The sequence below is a fragment of the Mixophyes fleayi genome, chromosome 3, assembly GCF_038048845.1.
Source record: "Mixophyes fleayi isolate aMixFle1 chromosome 3, aMixFle1.hap1, whole genome shotgun sequence".
In the NCBI taxonomy this organism is placed as follows: domain Eukaryota; kingdom Metazoa; phylum Chordata; class Amphibia; order Anura; family Limnodynastidae; genus Mixophyes; species Mixophyes fleayi.
This window is the reverse complement of record NC_134404.1, coordinates 248,168,865-248,188,829: the sequence shown is the minus strand read 5'-3', so window position 1 is coordinate 248,188,829 and position 19,965 is coordinate 248,168,865. Positions and strand designations below refer to the sequence as shown.

The 19,965-nt window shown below is 44.3% G+C and overlaps 1 long non-coding RNA gene across 1 annotated transcript; it reads left to right on the top strand.

Annotated features, from left to right (window-relative positions):
* The first annotated feature begins 14,883 nt into the window (after nucleotides 1-14,883).
* On the top strand, nucleotides 14,884-19,382 carry LOC142144480 (uncharacterized). The gene is made up of 2 exons (XR_012689722.1): nucleotides 14,884-14,956; nucleotides 17,366-19,382. It is a non-coding gene; the product is annotated as an uncharacterized LOC142144480 (long non-coding RNA).
* The last annotated feature ends 583 nt before the right edge of the window (nucleotides 19,383-19,965 follow it).

Genomic DNA, 19,965 nt, shown 5'->3' with positions numbered 1-19,965 from the left:
CGACTGGCAGGTATTACCACCGATGTGAAGTGTAGACTTGTCCAGGAGCAGGCAAGATACAAGTAGTGTGGAATAATCTGCGGCTGACAGGCATTACCACTGATGTGGAGTGAAGGCTTGTCCATGAGCAGGTAAAGTACGAGGTACCATGGAGCGGTCTGCGGCTGGCAGGTATTACCACTGATGTGGAGTGAAGACTTGTCCAGGAGCAGGTAAGATACGAGGTAGCATGGAGCGTTCTGCGGCTTTCAGGTATTACCACTGATGTGGAGTGAAGACTTGTCCAGGAGCAGGAAAGATACAAGGTAACATGGAGCGGTCTGCGGCTGGAAAGTATTACCACTGATGTGGAGTGAAGACTTACCCAGGAGCAGGCAAGATACGAAGTAACATGGAGCGGTCTGCGGCTGGCAGGTATTACCACTGATGTGGAATGAAGACTTGTCCAGGAGCAGGTAAGATACGAGGTAGCATGGAGTGGTCTGCGGCTGGCAGGTATTACCACTGATGGGGAATGAAGACCTGTCCAGGAGCAGGTAAGATACAAGGTAACATGGAGCGGTCTGTGGCTGGCAGGTATTACCACTAATGTAGAATGAAGACTTGTCCAGGAGCAGGTAAGATACGAGGTAGCATGGAGCGGTCTGCGGCTGGCAGGTATTACCACTGATGTGGAATGAAGACTTGTCCAGGAGCAGGTAAAATACAAGGTAGCGTGGAACGGTCTACAGCTGGTATGTATTACCACTTGTGTGGAGTAGAGACTTGTCCAGGTGCAGGTAGCATCCACAGCAAACAGGTACCATAGGCAAGAACAGGAAGCTCCTTGGTATCTCAACAGAATGAGGACCAAGAACAGGCAAAGGTAATAGGGCAACAGGTGTCTTAGGTAGTGAGGAGTAATTAATTATCCAATGAAGATAGGAACAAGGTTTTAACAGTCTGTAGGTCTGCACATGCGCAAATCTCTGGTCAAGATGGCGGACGGCCGCGGCGCAAGACAGGTGCCGGCAGGAGAGAGACCCATGTCTAGAACTAGAGGAACTAACAGTCCGGTGAGTGACACATAATTCTTTGTTATTTGAGGTCGGGGAAAAGGTGGCAGGTTGGTTCTCGTGGTTGAACCATGTAAAATGGTTCTCCGGTCTAGGGGAGTGGGTACAGGAAATGGTTGCTAGTGTTGGTAAGCTCCTTCTCCTTATACTTGGTGTCATCTTAGCAATTGGTTTATGTGTCAAATGTGTTCCTACTGTGTTGAAGTGTGGAAAACAGTCTTCTGGGGGGAAACACCGAAAACGAGACCGAAAGGGTGGTGAGAGATACCGAGATCATGGTCTGTGAAGAAGTTTTGTATAATCCTGAACTTGAAACGGTGATTGTGTGATAGTTTATTACACTATCAAAGGGTGGAGCTGTCTAAGTCAGCAAATTGGATAAAGTCATTTCAATAAATATCAAGCAAACTTGGTTGTCTTTGTCCGAAAATATGCGTAAAAAATGCTACGGCGTGGAAGGGTTTATCCAACCGCAACACGTGGCAATAAACAGTTTTTACACTTTTATATACATTCGCACGAACACTCACATTTGTAAATAGTACACATTAATTGTAGTTGCAACACATAGTTATTTATGTCGAAATATAGTAGTGTTTATGTGTAATATTATAAGTTATATGCATATTAGTAAAACATATGGTACAGTTTGAAGGAATGTGTCATGTCTGGTATCATTTTAATCCCCTATTCATCAGCAGCTGTCCAGTAATTCGGCGAAGAGATCGCACATTGCATACTCTAGTTATTGATGTTAGGGAATAAACCTTTAATGTGATACTTACTATAAAATGCTAATGGACTAGTTGAAACTGGAGTCTTGGTGGGAAGATCGGAGCACATCCCCTGGAGAGATGATCCCCACCTTTGGATTCTTTAGTTTGAACTAGCCTATGATCTGCAACCTCCTGGACCTTCCTGAAGCCTCGACCAATAGAAGCAAGCCACACCATCTCCATTGTTTTACTGTATTTCTGTCTGCATATAAGCAGAAGCTTTTCATCTAGTGGACAGTCATCTTGACCACAGACTTCAGACCTGAATGACTGTTCACTGGATCCAGAGCGCCTGCGATAAGTAACGGCTGTACTTATTATTTTGCTTGAATTATTCTGCTACTTTTTGAGAATAAATATTTGTGCGTTGGAAACACAAATCGAGATTCGACAATCGTTAATGGATAGCGACAAAACATGCATAACAGTGGGTCCACAGTTTGGTAGTTATAGGAAGAGGGTGCAGCAACCTCGGCGGGACTTGGCGGGGGGTCTTGTTTTGAGCACAGATAGAACAGGCGGCCATGAAGTCTTTAACTTCGGAGTGGAATTTGGGCCACCAATACTGTCAGGAAACCAGTTCAGAAGTCTTACAGGAACCAAGATGTCCTGCAAATCGTGAAGCATGGAACCAGTGCAGGAGACTCTTCCGTAGATTAAGAGGGACAAATGTTTTGCCCTGGGGAGTAGGAGAGAGTGAGAGCAAATTCAGGCATTTAGAATCCAAGACAGGACGTTCCAGTAAAGTGTCTGATCCCAAACTTCCGGGGAAATTCCGAGATGATGCATCCACCTTGTTGTTTTTGAGACCAGGCTTGAAGGTGACCCGAAGATCAAAGCGGGTAAAGAAAAGCGACCAGCGGGCTTGATGCGGATTCAGGCATTGAGCTGTCTGAAGATAGAATAGGTTTTTGTGATCAGTGAAGATCGTAACTGGATGACGGACCCCCTCCAAGAGGTAACGCCACTCACTTTAGGCCAACTTCATGGCAAGGAGATCTTTGTCCCCGATGGCTGAATTACTCTGCGCGGGCAGGAACTTGCGGGAGAAGAACGCACATGGATGGAATTTGCCTTGAATGGTTTTTTGGGAAAGGACTGCCCCCACTCCGGTGGAGGAAGCATCTACTTCTAGGAAAAAAGGAAGAGAAACATCAGGTTGCTGGAGGATAGGGGCTGAAGAAAAGGCTCTTTTTAGGAATTGGAAAGCTTCTAATGCTTCTGAGGACCATATTTGAGGGTTTGCACCTTTCCGGGTGAGAGCCACCACAGGCGCCACAATGGAAGAGTAACCAGCAATAAACCATCTATAATAATTGGCGAAGCACAGGAAACGTTGAATGGATTTGAGGGTAGTTGGCTGGGGCCAGTCGATAATAGAGCAAACCTTTCCAGGATCCATTTGTAGGCCTGATCCAGAAACTAAGTAACCAAGGAAAGGCAACTTAGGGGCCTCAAAAATACATTTTTCCAGCTTGCAGAACAGATGATTGGTGCGTAGTCTGGAGAGCACTTCAGCCACATGCAAGCGATGAGAGAGAAGGTCTCTGGAAAAAATTAGGATGTCGTCCAGGTATACCACTACATAGGAATATAACAGATCACGGAAGATTTCATTAACAAAGCTATGAAAAACGGCAGGGGCATTACATAAGCCGAACGGCATCACTAGGTATTCATAATGGCCGTCCCGTGTATTGAAAGCCGTTTTCCACTCATCCCCACAGCGAATCCTAATACTGTTGTAAGCTCCACGTAGATCTAGTTTAGTGAAGATCTTCGCACCTTTAATGCGATCGAAGAGCTCAGTGATCAATGGAATAGGGTAATGGTTTTTGATAGTGATGGCGTTAAACCCTCGGTAGTCAATGCAGGGACGGAGGGCTCCATCTTTTTTTTTCAGAAAGAAAAACCCGGTCCCGGTGGGTGAGGATGAGGGTCTAATGAAGCCTCATTGCAGGTTTTCCTTGATATAGAGTGTAGTAGCATCTGTTTCAGGTAGTGAAAGTGGATAGACCCGGCCTTGTGGAGGAGTTTTCCCGGGAAGAAGATTGATAGGGCAGTCCCAGGGTTGGTGGGGAGGTAGTTGCTCGTAGGAGGCCTTAGAGAAGACATCCGAAAACGAAGAATACTGGGTAGGTAAGATGGCTGTAGTAGATTCCAAGGGAATTTGAGTAGAGAGGCTTGATAGGCATCAAGGACCCAATGCGATGATTTGTGAAGAAGGCCAATCCAGGTGGGGTGAATGTAGATGAAGCCATGGTAATCCAAGGATGATGGGGCTGATGGTCAGCGGCAGGACAAGGAGGGAATTTTTTTCCCAATGGAGATAACTCAATAACGTATTGAGCCACAGAGCGAGAACTTTGGCGTAGTCTCAGGATGCTGGAAGCAGCGGAGGTCACTCATCCCGGTTCATTGAAAATCCACCGGAATGCTGAGGTAAAGGCTGAAACATCATTGAGGAGGTCATCGTTACACTCCCAAAGAGGAGAGGCCCATGCCAGGGCTTGTCCAGACAGGAGGGAGACCATGTAGGCCACTTTTGACCTGGAAGTGGGGAAATTCTGAGGTAGGAGCTCAAATTGGATGGAGCACTGATTCAGGAATCCGTGGCAAGACTTTGGTCTCTATCGAATTTTGAGGGAGTAGGCAGAGGGCAAAAAGGAAGCAGCAGCAGGAGGAACCTCGGCAGCTTGTGGTTGGTGTTGAATAGCCGGAGGAGGCGGAGCTACCTGTAGTGCATCCAAGCAGGTAGCCAGAGTTTGTACACATTGTAATAGTTGCATCTGGACGGCATCTTGACGTTCCAATCTTTCGACCAAGTGTTGAAGCATATCCTTGGCGGAAGGTTCTCTGTCAGGATCTGACATGACTGATTATTAGTGTCACGGTACCATGGAGAGACAGCTGGATCCTGGTAATTCAGCCGGGATTTGTGTGACTTCAGCTAGGGGCGCGGAATCTACCAAGCGAAAGGTGTTCACCAGTGATTCCCACAAGGGAATATGGGCTTTGCAACTTCCACTTGCAAGTCGCGGCCCCCTAGGGAAATTCCCAACAAACCACAAGAGAATAGAATGAGCGTAGAATTAGGTAGAAATCTCCCCGTGTTTGCGTGGGTTTCCTCCGGGTTCTCAGGTTTCCTTCCACACTCCAAAAGCATACTAGTTGGTTAATTGGCTGCTATCAAAATTAAAACTAGTCTCTCTCTCTGTCTGTCTGTGTGTGTGATAGGGAATTTAGACTGTAAGCTCCAATGGGACAGGGAGTGATGTGAATGAGTTCTCTGTAAAGCGCTGCAGAATCAGTGGTGCTATATAAATAAATGGTGATGATGATGATACATGGTTTGTCATGGAGAAAACTTACTCCTTTTTTTACCTTTTTTCCTTATTGAATCAGGTCCAATGTGTCTGCAGCCTGTTTGGAAAACATCCAAAAAAATCATGGTATTGAGGAGGCATCAAGTATACAGGGGAGATGCTGATCCAGGTAAAGTGTAATTGACAGATTATAGTGATGAAAGAGCGGCATACACACACACACATCTGTGGCATGATTGTCAATTCACCTACACACCTGACACCACTCATCTCATCACAAAACACTATAATATCAGGGCAGATGGACACCATATTTTCAGTTAGATTCAAAATAGAAAGCACAAGAAAAGAAATTGCTGACTACGTACTGAAAGAGGTAGGTGAAACTTTCAGCTCTCATTAGGAACAAAACGATTTTCTTTACAAAGCATGGCATACGTTATGAGAAAATGCATTAAATTGTCTAACTGACCCTTTTGCAAAATGTCGTTCAATGTGAGACTTATAGAATAATTATTTTAAAATGTTAGAACTGTTGGCTATGTGATGCAGTTTACATATAGTTGCACTTTTTTTTCTTTACACAAAAAATACAAATATTTGTATATTTGCATGGACCAAGCAATGTTTGGGGGAAGAATGTTTTGTTTATAATGTGTACACCCCAAGATCTACAATTTATAATTGAATTTTTTCACAATATTGCCATCCATGGGTGCAAGAGGCTGAGCTTGCTGGCCAGGAGGAAGACAGTTGACAGGATGACGTGAACCCTAGTCCTCCAGATTCACGATTATTCAGCCTTCAAGGCACATGTGATTTCATCTTACTCTACATTTTGCGTTGGCTTAAAATGTAATTGTGACAGGATGGACCGCCTATGCCACCCTGTCTGTTGTTGCGAGGAACCGGCTGGGCTTACTTTGCCACCGTTCCCTTTTGTTATCCAAAAAGCGCCCTCTTTCCGCAGTAGGAGGGGCTTAAGCTGCTGCCACCACTGGGCTCCTATACCGGCACCCAGAACTGGGTTTCTTCTGCGTAACTGACACTGCTAGCGTGTCTCCTCGCTGGTGTACCTGGCCTGGTCTTCCTGACCTCTTACTATGGATCAGGGATGCTGTGGATTGATCCCCCCTGGCCTATCACACTAAACAGGGCTGCAGGTAGCAGTCAGGGCGATGGTACTGGGAACGCTTGGGTCCAAACCGCAGACACAGCCGGAGAACGGATTAGATTTTAGGGTCTAATCTGTAGATCACAGGAAACAGCAATATTGAAGATGTTTTCAAGCAGTTCTTTGAAGCAGAGTGATGTTTTATTGCTTAAGTGTCGTGACAAGGACAGTCCCACTGATTTAGGGTATCAGTGGTCAGGTCAGATGGAGTCAGAAGAATGATACATTTCAGTGTACAAGTCAGAGCATTTATACCTTTCAGACACATGCTATTTTTAGCATCAGGATATACTCTATTTATACAAACATAAATTTACATACATTGCAAAGCCACTAGTATTTATACTTAGCTTTAAAATTCTTAAAAACCTTGCTGTGATTTCCTGCACCTTTGAGATGCAGGAAATGTGGCAGCACGATTTAAATTAAACCTTCCTGTCTCCAAGTTAAACCTCACACATCAAAAGATCTAATTAACACATGCCTTTCATCAGACCGTTCGGAATTCATATTCACACAGAACAACAAAGGGACATACAACAAGCTAGTTTCCCAAACCACAATACACCAAAGGCTTGGTAAATACAGGCTCATTGTATCAGATATATGCATCAGAAATAGGCATTTCCTATAGCAAAGTTAGACAAGAGACAAATTTCTTCCCTGGTCTCAGAAATAACGATCACCTATTCCACAATATAAACAATATCAAAAAATAAGTGCAAATGCAATTACATAAATAAGAGCGCTGCGCTATTCGCTTTAAATAAATTTTTTACCAAAAGTCATTTAACAGTGATCCAGTCACAGTAATGCTTACAGAAAATAGTGAAATAAAAATGGATAAAAATAGGGCTGTCGCCAGTATCAAAGTGCCCCACGCCTTGCACCAATTGATCATCTTTGCAGGCCAATGATGTGCGCTCCAGGGTACTAAGGTCTAAGGAGTCCATGGGATCACCACCTGTCCATCTGGCATGCCTGCAGTGGTCTCACAATTTGTCCTTTAAGAAACATTTGAACTCTTGCCACCTGTGAGAAATGTTCAAAGTGAAGAAAGTTGCAATGTCTACTGGCAAAAATAAGTTTAAAATAGAGTTGCATACATAAACATAGATATAAATGTATTGGGCCAAAAGGTCACGCAATAATCACACACAGCCACAATCATTTTTTTAAACTTAAACCAGGTTTCAATGTAAGCTTGGACACATTTAAAATGAGATGTAGATATATATATATATATATAAAAAAGTTTTGGTACTTGATATTCCAATGCCTTGCACAAAATGTATGCGCTTCACAATTTTGAACGAAGGTTATCCATTTTAGAAATGAATGCAGAGCACAATATATTCAAATTTAAAAAATGTGTTTGCTTACCATTGATTTTACCTCAGACACAGTTCTCCTAATCAGAGTTATGGCATTGATCTGCTCCGTGATTTCCTCCCAAATGTGGTGCTTTACTGGGTTGGATAGTTGCCGATTGGTATGGTACAGTCTATCTACCACTAGTTACACAAGGAATTTCACCTCGCATTGGGTGAAATTCAGTTGTCTCACCTGGTGAATTTAAATTTGCTTTGGCCAGCTGTCTCTTCCACAGAAGACATCTCAAATATGCAGTATATTATACTAAATATCAAAATAACATACAGACTATACAGATAGAGCAATAATCAAGTGGCCCACCAGCTTGATCACAAGCTGTGGGGCACTAAGATTTCTCCTCCAGCTTTATATAGTGTCTGCAGAGGCGTCCTCTCCTGCCATTAGTTGTGTTGTAATGCCAAAGCATTGTAACACCCTTAATTGCCTGGTCACAGTCCACTATTGTAATTAAATGACAAATGGTCATTTAATCCTCCAATGACAGCAGAGAGGAAATCAGACATTCTAGGTTTGGTGTAGAAATGATCCGTGCCTACGCTCTGCTATGAGCGTTTTGTCGCTATCCAATAACGATTGTCGAATCTCGATTTGTGTTTCCAACGCACAAATATTTATTCTCAAAAAGTAGCAGAATAATTCTAGCAAAATAATAATAAGTACAGCCGTTACTTATCGCAGGCGCTCTGGATCCAGTGAACAGTCTTTCAGTCCTGAAGTCTGTGGTCAAGGTGACTGAACACTACATGAGAGCTACTGCTTATATGCAAACAGAGATACAGTGAAACAATGCAGGTGGTATAGCTTGATTCTATTGGTCCAGGCATCAGGAGGGTCCAGGGGGTTATACATCATAGGCTGATTCAATCTAAGGAATCCAAAGATGGGGATCTCTCCAGGGGATGAGCTCTGTTCTTCCCGCCAAACTGCTCTGTTCTTCCCGCCACACTCCAATTACAATCAGTCCATTTGCATTTGACAGTTAATATCATATTAAAGGTTTATTCCCTAACATCAATAACTAGAGTATGCAATGTGTGATCCCTTCGCCGAATGCACCGAACAGCTGCTGATGTAAAGGGGATTAATATGATATTAGACATGACACATTTCTTTTAACCTGAACCATATGTATCACTAATATGCATATAACTTATAATATTACACATAAACACTACTATATTTCGACATAAATAACTATGTGTTGCAACTACCATTAATGTGTACTATTTTACAAATGTGTGTGTTGGTGCGAATGTATGTAAAAGCGTAAATACTGTTGTTACCACGTGTTGCGGCTGCGTACGCCCTTCCACGCCATAGTGTGCCATATGCATCTTTTCAGACAAAGACAACCAAGTTTGCTCGATTTTAATTGAAATTACTTTATCCAATTTACTGACTTTGACAGCTCACACATGGCCTGAGAACCAATCAGTGAGGAGAATGTTGAAAAGTCTCATTCACTTGCAAACATGCGAGCAGCTATCTTCAGCAGAGCAGAGCTGCAGGCGCTAACCCAGACTTTGGATCATGCATTGGTTCCTGCTGCTTGTTACATAAGTAACGAGCAAAAGGTATTATTGGGTCTAGAACTATTCATCAATGCTAAATCTCATGAGTTTAAACAGCACTGGATGGTAATCATATTTATTTTATATCAATTACTATTTTTCACAATGGGTGTATGGTTGCTATGGTTTTATCTAGCTGTAGTGGATAAGTGAAGCGCTTGTGGAGAGTTCAAATATTTCTATTTTAGGATTCAGAACAACACTGAACAGGAGCACAGAAATGCTAGTGTGTGACTGCTATAACCAGTAAGATGTATCTGACACAAGTAGCTATTTAAGGCATCAGCACCAATGTGAATCAGTAGTTCTCCTGGAACCCGAGAGGAGTAAGCTTTTCCTGAATGTTCTTTGTTCTTCATGATGAAGCACTTGTTTGGAAATGCACTAACCCAGTGGTTCCCAAACTCTCTCAGAATAAGGCACCCTTAGGGATTCCATAATTTTTGTAAAGCACCCCCAAGCCAAAATAATTACAGGGTAGTCTCGTTTTATAAGTAATTGGGTCAAAATAACGTAAGAAGTATTTAGGCCCCTTCACCATATCACATTGCACCCCTTCACCATATCATAATGCGCCACTTCACAATATCACCATGTGCCCCTTGTCTATTTCACCCTGTGCCCCTTGTCTTACCTTTTACTTGCCCTTCTTTCTTCTGCGTTCTCCTCGGTCTTCGCTGAAAATGTCGGGTGTGGTAACGTCACACCCTCGCCCAGTGGGGGTGAGGGCATCTGGGCGCCATAAATGTGTTTTGCTTTTTTTTCCCCCCAGCCGGCAGACAAACGGGTGGTGGCAAGCAGGGGGTAGCACTTGGAGCCCCGCCTTTTCTAACCTGCTCACCGCCAGCCTTGGCCGTGGCACCCCAGGGAGTCCCGGCGCAGTTTGGGAACTGTTGCACTAACCAATTTTGGGAACTTTAAAAGGCAGGTGTATTTATTTTAAAGTCAATTGAAAAACTGAGGGATTCAACCAAACAATTTATGTGAAGACATCTGATTGCCCCAAGGTCTATGACTATTTTTGTAAAAGGTAGGGGGCAGTTTTGCAATAAATTATTTTCTGTTTTTATCTGCAATAAATGAAAAGCATTAAATTATGTATTGTTTTTTAAAATCTCTTTATTTTCAAACGTTCAATTATGTATTTTTTATTACAGCATTTTGTATCAGTAATAAGAATTCCTGAATATATCCATTTTGATTACATGATGCCAAAAGGGATGTTTCTCTGTTTAAGTGGAAATCAGCCCAGACTGTCTAGCACTAGCACTATTTATTCATGTGTAGAACTTTCCTATTCAATTCAGCTGTCAATTACTGTCAGTAGGATTTCTAATTTAGCACACAAGCTGGAAACCTCATTGAAATGAATGTGCTGTTGAAATTAATGGAAAAGCTGTCACCATTGCATTCTCAATACATATGAACACTCCAAGTACATATCCACTGCAGATGAACTGCATATCAAATGTTTATTGTCTTCTAATTATTTTATAAACAAATCAAAAACTGTGTGCCATGTGTTACAGTCCTTTCAGCAGTAAATGGTTAATATTTTCAGAAAAACTTACTGCAAACTTGCTATTTATTTACCAATGCTGTGCAGTTCAGGACTGGTAAATAAGTGTATGCACTGTAACTTGAAACTCACAGCATGCTATTGGGTAGTTGATCTCACTCCTGTTGAAACTAAAACAAAATAGCCATTTCTTATGTGGTTCCTATTTTTCGCTTTCCTGCATAGGGTGTGTAATGATTGTGAACACAGCACATTTAGTGAGGGTTCTGTCTGCTCTGAAAATCCGTGATTTTTTTCTCACAGGCTTTCCTATGCAGCCTCCTATTTTCACATTGATTTTTCTTCTCTTCTATTCAAATGCTTCCTCTACCTCCTCTACTGATCGAATTTCAGATCAGCCAAAATTTGCAACTAACCTTCAGGGCAGCTACAATTGAACCTTACTGACTCAAAAAGATCAAAAGGCTCTCATGCATTCATTAAAATGTTTTATTTAAAAAAAACTAAAAAAAAAAAAAACAGCAGGATCTCAACGACATATGTAGCAACCCCCAGCGCATTGTTGTTATTTTCTTTTAACCAGGTATTTTTTGTCTGGTTTTTATTCTCCCTTTGCCTACATAAATGCACTGCATCTAACCCTCTTGGGCCAATTCAATTCTGCCGAGAATAACGCGGCATTAGCAGTTAATACGGTAAAACTGCGCATAATTACCCTTAATACGGTCATTTCAACTGTGGATTTTTACTCGCAGCTCCCTGAGCTGCAAGATGAAATTCAAGTTAAAATGACCGTATTAACGGTAATACTGTTAACGCCGCGCCATAATTGAACCAGCCCTGTGTTTCTTATTACTAATGATTGCTTTCTACACTACAATCCTATGAAACATTCTGTTTTTACCACCAGAATGGAAGACAAGAGAAGTTTTTTTTACCTGTGACGTCAAACTTATTAACCCCATCATCTGTTGCCTGGGACTATTTACTAGCAAGAAAAACGCAAAACTTTTTTTTTCTTTTTAAGTAAAGGCTAAACTTTCCATTACCTTAATGTAAATTATATGCGGTTGATGAGCAACATAACAGGACAAAGAGAAAACTTGAGGTTTGCCTTTTCATAATATTTTTTTTTTTTTTTTTTTAAATCAAGTGTGGGAAGAAAAACAAGCAGGGGGGTGGATGGCTCCTAGAACAGATCAACGTCAGAGCAGGGAGAGGACATGCTCAAAGCACAAGAATGCCGAGAATTACCAGAGAAGGTCACATTCGCTGCATATAGTCCCTCACATTGACTGTGGTATCTGACACTAGCTCTGTATAAAAACAGTTTAAATTAACCACTTGCTTATCAGAAATGTCTGTTATATGTGGGTAAGCGAAATAATTATGTTTTCAGGTCTATTTGCAAATCTCAAACCAGTTAACTGAAGGGCGGAAGGATTTTCTCTGAATACTTTATAACTCATTGCGCTCTTCTCTTTTAAGAGAAGTGAGCGAAATGTAAACCCTGGAGTGGAGTTTTAGCCACATGTTATAACAACCAGCTTTTGGCTGTTGTTACCAATCTTTATGCATGAAAAGCTGATCCATGTTCTACGTTTGCTGATTAAATTGCTTTACTTGCGATAATATGGAAGCCACTTATGTTTGAATTTACAGGTACAGAAAAGAGAGCAGTATAGGCTTGCATTTGTCCATGTGTTTGCAAAATTATAGACATATAAATACAATTTAAAAATAATTTGACTTAAGCACAATAATATTTTGCTGAATTACATGATTTTAATAAAAATATAAAATTAATACTAGAAAACTAAAAAATACAATATTTTGCTAAGCTGATTTCAAATTGAGTCATGTAAAAAGAAAAATAATTAAAATTACATAAATTAAAGATCTAGTTAATATTTTGACACCTATAATGCAAACACAATACTAAAATGTAACACATTGAGGGGGGGGTTCAACTGACCAGGAGATGCCATGATGTGTCTCTGGAACAGTCCACAGAGACACATTGTGTTCGAAGTTTTACTAAAATATGAGCTCCTTTTCCTTGTTGTCCCATAGAGATGAAGAGGAAAATGAGTGGAGATTTCTGTACCGTATTGGCCGTCAATGTGTGCAGTTGGACATTGAGACAATGTTATGTAGCACCTAGCGGCTATTTGAATTTACCCATTTATGTATTACATTAACCTACTACTGCATGATATACCAGGCTCTCTGATATGACACTTCATCCAGTACAAAATGCTCTGCTACTGAACTTTCCAATTTCTATTACAGCAGCCTGTGTTGAATTAATCTTTTTAACATTATATTTTTTAACATTAGGGAAGTGTGGCCATCAGCCTAAACGAAGTTAAAATCACGTGGGTGAGTGATTAGGTGTTTAGCCTATGGGCTTCTTCAATTTGTGACCAATGAAAGCAGAGGAGGGGAGTGGTTTAGTTTGATATAGGTGAATGTTCTCCTCCATTTTCCCCTCTCTGCTTCCGGATTTCGAGCTGAAGAGTCAGAGCTGTGGAGCAGACTGAGTAGAGATTGTGCATTGTTATTTGTATTGTGCTGTTGGTGTTTTACTTTCCTTGCTATTTATTGTTTTATCTGCTGTCCTTTTTCCTTGCCTTTCCTTGTTTCCCCTGTCTCTCTTCCTTCCATCTCCTGTTCTCTTCTCCTTTTCTTCCCCTTATCTCCCTCCTTTACCTCCCTACCCTCCTTTTCTTCCTCCCCATACCTCTTTCTTCCCCCTTCGGCCTTGGGTCCCCGTAGCTTTCGGGTCTGTGTCCCCTAAGTCAGATGTCTAGGCCCAGTCGGGTGCGCAGCGCGCCAGCAAGGTATAAGGAGGTGGAGCTTGACGCGGGCTCCCAGCCAGCATCTCCGTCTGAGTGTCCGGCGGTAGAGGTAAGAGCAGCGCTGGAGGGGGACGGGGTGGTCACGGGGTGCTCTGGGGAGTAGCGCGGACACGCGGGAGCCTTCTAGTTGTGTCCCGGTAAGAGTGGGGGAGGCGGCCGGTACACAGTGGCAAGGTGTGGGGCGGGGTGGCTCCCCCGCCATTCCTATCCACGATGCCTGGTCATTAGATGTGGTCCCTTCCGGGGTGGGCATTTTCAGGGGCTGGGAAACTTCAGGAAGTGGGGCGCCCTCAGGGGTTTCCAGCGGTACAAGGGGTCAGAAGGCCTCCTCTTTTTCCAGGGGCTTAGGCCCTGTTATATGGGATCCTCCATTTGCAGGGGCCTGGTCTGCGGGGGTTACTAGCAGGGATCTGTTGGTGGGGGCTGCGGTGGGGGATACTAGTTTAGGGACTCTTCCCACATCATTGGGGTTCAGTAGATTGGGGGTCAAGGGCCCTGGGTTGGCTATCAGCAGACCGTGGCAGGTTGAATTTTCTCTGCCGTCTGCAGTGGGAGGGGCGGAGGTAGACCTCTTGGGTCGAGGGGCTAATGTTCCTTATCCTAAAGTGCAGGCCGCAGGCTCTCAGCGCCAGTCCAGGGCAAGGGCTTCTATAGGGTGGGATCCTTGGGTTTTAGGGCAGGGCGGATCCCGTTCTCAGCGTCCCTCACAGACGGTGTGTCCGGCTGTGTCCTCCCGGGACCCGTGGGATTTGCCATACCCCCCGGCCGGTGGGTTTTTGGCTGGTCCTTCGGCTTCAGAGATCATTCCCCCTTACCCTGTGCCCTCCGGCAATTACACTCATTCCTATCCTGTGCCCATGGAACACGTGGAGGTTGAGGGCGGGCGGCGCCTGGGGAGCATAGGCCCTGCTCTAGGCAGACCCCCCCTCCAGGTTTTGTTGGGGCTGTGCCGGAGCTGGTAGGTGGCGCCGGATCAGGGGTATCGTTAGGTATTTCAGCTAGGAGTCAGCATATGCAGTCAGATGTTAACGTGCCTCTTGTTGCAGATACACAAGTTACGGTTGAAGGAGCATTGGCACAGCATTTGCAAGCGGTTGGCGACAGGCCGGGTGCGGAGGAAAGATCGGAGGTCACAGCGGGTAGCCGGATGGTGCCTGCAACGGGGTCATCAGGTGTCTTGACGGGACTGGAATCGGAACAGTCGACCGTCATGAGTCAGCAGCGCCAGGACCTTCCGGCTCGGCAGGGGCCGTGCAGCAAGCAGAGGAGAGCGCTGGCGGTGAGTTGCCTGTTGATATTTCACATGATCGCACACATAGTCCTCCTATGTCTTTTACGGACGAGGATTCTCCCTCTTCATCGGGGGAGGGTCCTCGGAAGTTGATAAAAATACTCAATACTCACTTTAGTAGGTCTGGGTCAAAAGGAGGTAGGAGAGTTACGACAGCCAAGCCTGCTGCGGCGAGAGCCCCTATGGTTCAGTGTGAGAATACCGCCCTATTATCGGGCGTGCGCACCTGCATTAGGGACAGGATTAAGAAGGGCTGGTTAGTGAACATGTTCGAAATTACGAAAGCGGCAAAGAAAGGTCTAGAAATGGCCTGCGGCAGAGGGGGCATTGGTGAGGAGGCCTATAAAACTTTCCCAGTGTGGGTTGAGGGTTATTGTGCTTTTGCGGCTTGCTATATCGAAGCGGACCGGAAGCGAGCGAGGATGTATGGAAATATTTGCATCTCATAAACGATATGTATATTAACGATCGTTCGGGCACCTGGCTCAAGTACGACGAATTGTTTAGGGAAAAGGTGGACGGTCAGGTGGATATGCCGTTAGGAGTTAAGGACGTGGAGATCTAGATGCAGCTTAATCGGGCTAGTTTAGTTTTCGGATCGGGAACCCAGGGGCCCCGGTTTCAGCAAGGGGGAGACGCGGAGCTCCCCAGTTTACTAAAAACAGATGCTTCGCGTTTAATAAATCCTTGTGTGGTAGGGGAGAAGCGTGCCGGTACAGGCACAACTGTACATATTGCCGCGGACCGCATGCTGCCAAAGAGTGTCCGAGGAGTGCCCCCGGTCTCGGCAGAGGCCGTGGCAGCGACAGGAATGTTAGTTAAGGCCCCTTCCTCTATTCACAACAATGTGTTAGAGCGCTGGCTTAGATTGTACCCGGATGCGGACCAGGCCGCGTTTCTCCGCGAGGGTTTTCGTCATGGCTTCTGGCTTCTGATTAGGTCAATGGTTAACGCTAGGGCCGCTAGAAATAGGAAATCGGCTTATGTTTTTCCGGAGGTTCTTGACGAAAAGATTCGGGGAAAGGTTAGCCTGGGACGCATGATTGGCCCTTTCAGCTCTCCCCCCATAGTTGATTTTGTAATTTCCCCAGTGGGAATAGTTCCTAAAAAGGCCCCCGGTAAGTTCCGCTTAATTCAACACCTTTCCCACCCTATAGGCGGTTCAGTCAATGACGCAATTGATCAGGACATTAGCTCAGTTGTATATCAGTCATTTGAAGAGGCTCTGTGTTTGGTTAGGCAATTTGGCGCGGGCGCTCTCATGGCAAAATTAGATATAGAATCGGCGTTTAGATACTTCCCCTGCATCCCAGTTCTTTCAAATACATGGGGTTTCAAATTAAAGGAGAGTATTATATAGATAGATGTCTTCCCATGGGTTGCTCCTTGTCATGTGCTTATTTTGAAGCATTTAGTTTGTTCCTTCACTGGGAGGTTCAAGTGGGGACAAGACACGAGGGCATCGCTCATTACCTTGACGATTTTTTGTTTGTTGGCCCGGCTGAGTCCTCATTGTGTGCAGATACGCGGTTTTCTGCACAAGCCTTATTTACGATAATGGGGGTACCAGTAGCACGGGACAAGACGGAGGGTCCGGCTACATGTTTGTCTTTCTTGGGGATAGAGATAGACACAGTGGCAGGCTGCTGTCGGTTGCCAACAGATAAAATCGTGAAGCTAGAAGTTATGATATCTGACGCTATGTCTGCTCCCTTCCTTAAATTGAAACAAGTTCAGGTGCTCTTGGGTCTGTTTAATTTTGCATGCAGGGTTATCCCTATGGGGAGGATTTTTTGTCGTAAGCTACAGCTTTCCACCGCTGGTAGGAGTAGGCCTCATGCGCTGATTAAACTAGAAGACGAGATCAGGCAGGACTTGAAGGTGTGGACTTTGTTTCTGGAAAGATCTAACGGTGTTAGAATCTGGCCTTCCCCTCCGGTGTCCACAAGGGACTTAGAATTGTTCACAGACGCAGCAGGATCCATGGGTTTCGGGGCATACTTTCAGGGCGAGTGGTGTGCAGCTGCGTGGCCTCAAGAATGGGTTGAAGGAGATTTGATAAGAAATTTACTAGTGTTGGAGTTATTTCCCATTGTCATGGCCTTGGAGTTGTGGGCTCCCCAGCTCAGGGGTCATAATGTGTCCTTTTGGTGCGATAATTTGGGGGTAGTTCAGGCAATCAATCGCCAGAGTGCATCTTCCAGACCAGCGGGGAACTTGCTGCGGGTGCTGGTTCTTCGTTGCTTGAATTATGACATAAATTTTCGTGCTAAGCATGTCCCGGGTATAGAAAATTGCATTGCTGATGCCCTTTCCAGATTTGATTGGGGGCGGTTTAGATCTCTGGCCCCGGGGGCTAATCCTATAGGCTTAGCTTGTCCGTCTTATATTTGGCAGATGGTCGGGCCGGCTTAATGTTTTTGGCTGAAGCTGCTTTAGCTCCCTCTACATTGAAGGCTTACCGGTTGGCGTGGAAGCGCTGGGAGAGTTATTTGTTGTCTTCTGGCAGGCGGTTACCAGGTGATGGTTCAAACATGGAGGATTTTATGTTGATATGCTACAAGGAGGGCTTTAGTAAGGTATCCATGTCATCTACAATAGCAGGGATATCGTTTATGTCAAAGGTTCGGGGGCTCCCGGATCCTACAAAATCATTCCTAGTCAAGAAATCCCTAAAAGGTTGGTCTAGATTACACCCTGTACCCAGAGATCATAGACGTCCTATAGATACTTTTTTGTTGGCCCGGTTAATGAGGGTTTTGCCAGAAGTAACTGATGATGTTTTTGAGGCCGCTCCTTTTAGCGCAGCGTTCTCCATGGCTTTTTACGGGGCTTTGAGAGTAGGGGAGCCGGTGGCTCAGTCCAGGAATTTGTTAGGGTCGGCCATTTTAGCTAAAAATGTCATCTTAAACTCGGATACTGTTCAAATTAAGATAGCCCGATCTAAACCAGACCAATTGGGGGTTGGTCACTGGATATATCTGGCAAGGCAGTTGGATGGTACGATTTGCCCAGTTAGTCTTTGCCACGAGTTGGCCGAGACACGCCCTCAGGAGGCGGAAGCTTGGTTGGTGCATAAGGACAGCTCCCCGGTTACCAAGTTTAAATTCCATGCTATTTTGTGCAAAGCCTTGGGGCTACTGGGTTTACCTTCGGCTGAATTTGGGACACACTCATTTCGTATTGGCGCAGCGACAGTGGCAGCGGCAGGTGGGGCATCTGGTACAGTTATTCAGGCTTTAGATAGATGGAAATCCAATTGTTATAAGAAATACATTAGACCTGGTGTTTAACCATATTGTTTTGTTCCTTTTATGCAGCTCTTTCCTTGCTACTCTTTCTTTTCTCAGGTAGTAGACCCAGGGGCTAGCTGTTCGCCGCGTTTTGCGGGTGCGTGAAGGGCTTTTTCCCACCGAGTTTTCACCTTCACCTGGGTCGCTGCCTATCCTTTCTCGTATATTTAATGTTGGAGTAAAATCACCCCCACGTTGTCTTAGTTGTGTATATAAGTCTCTTGGTCAGGTTGCCAGGTTTCTTCAGTTTCAGTTTATATTTCAAGTTGTTTCTCGTGTTATTTATTGTGTTTAGTTACAACTGGTTATTTCTTTTAGGGGTGGATACCAGAAAGTTTCCGGTGTGGTTTTTGGGGCACTCCTTTGTCTTCTGGGCTGGTAGACACGCTTTTGCCCGGAGGTGTCCGTGGGTTCCTGTGAATTCGGAGGTTTCATGGATAGGCCGGCTGGGCATGAGATGGATGGAGTTCATGTCGGTGCTTTCGGGGGAGATTGCGGAGTGTGGTGTTCCTGATATTCTCGTGGACCTATGGCCATAGCATCGGTGGTTAGAAAGGTTAACCAGGTGGCCAGTAAGTTTTTTCGTGAATCTGGGGGTTTTTCCATTTCCCATCCTTTACTTAAAGCTGAGTTTGAGCATTTATTTAGAGCAGATGTGTCCGATGTTGGTATTATAATTTTTATCGATCAGTTGTTTTGGAAGCTCAGAGTTTTGTTTAGGGCTGTGGTTGGCGGGCCGCATTTATAGCCATCTCTGCGGCGTAGGTGGGAGAACAGTGCAGTCGGTAAGTTTGCATATGGTGCTTGGGTTATCTCGTCATAGGTCACTACTCCCCCTTTTGGATTGTGTTGTCATCACGTGTGTTGGGTCCAGTGAATGGGACTCTGGGCCAGTATGTTGAATATTTTACTGGCGGTTATAAGGGGAGTGTAGTCTTGCCCTTGGACAGATATTTCGCACCGGCCAATAGATAAGGTATTGTCCTGGGTTGGTGGTACAATGGTCTGACCTTTCCACCGTTATTGGTTTTGTGTTTGCTGACTGCCCTGCTCTCGTCCGCCTTTCAGCCCCTTTAGTTTAATATTAGCCATTTAATAAATATATTTTATTCCAACGTTAATCTGGTTTCCGTGTCTTTATTGGTTTATTAAGGTATTATGGTAAACATTAAGAACTTCCACACTGTGCATTTTAATTCAATATAGGTAACTGCAATTGCAAATTAGGCTCTGGACATATGTTATCATTGTTTATTTAGTGTCACCAAATTATGCAGCTAGGTGCAGAGAATATACAACATGTAATTTACATCAGTCCCTCTCCCATTGGAGCTTACATTCTAAATTCCCTAAAATACACACATGGGTTAATTTTGTCAGTAATCATTTTACCTAGCAGTATGTTTTTGGAATGTGGGAGGAAATTTGAGCGTCCCAAGAAGAAAATCCACACAAACACAGAGAGAACATACAAACTCCACACAGATATATATATGATCTTACAAATCCTGCAAGACCCTAGCTGGGTGCGGGGCCTTCTTTTAAAAATATATTGCAGTACACCGACACATTCCTTAAACCATGGACAACTTGAAACTTAGGGGCATATTCAATTAGGATTCCGGTCCTGCGCAATATTGCCGGTAATATGGTACCGCAATAACGCAGATTTTCGTACTCAACCCTATGGGGTGCGCATGAAAA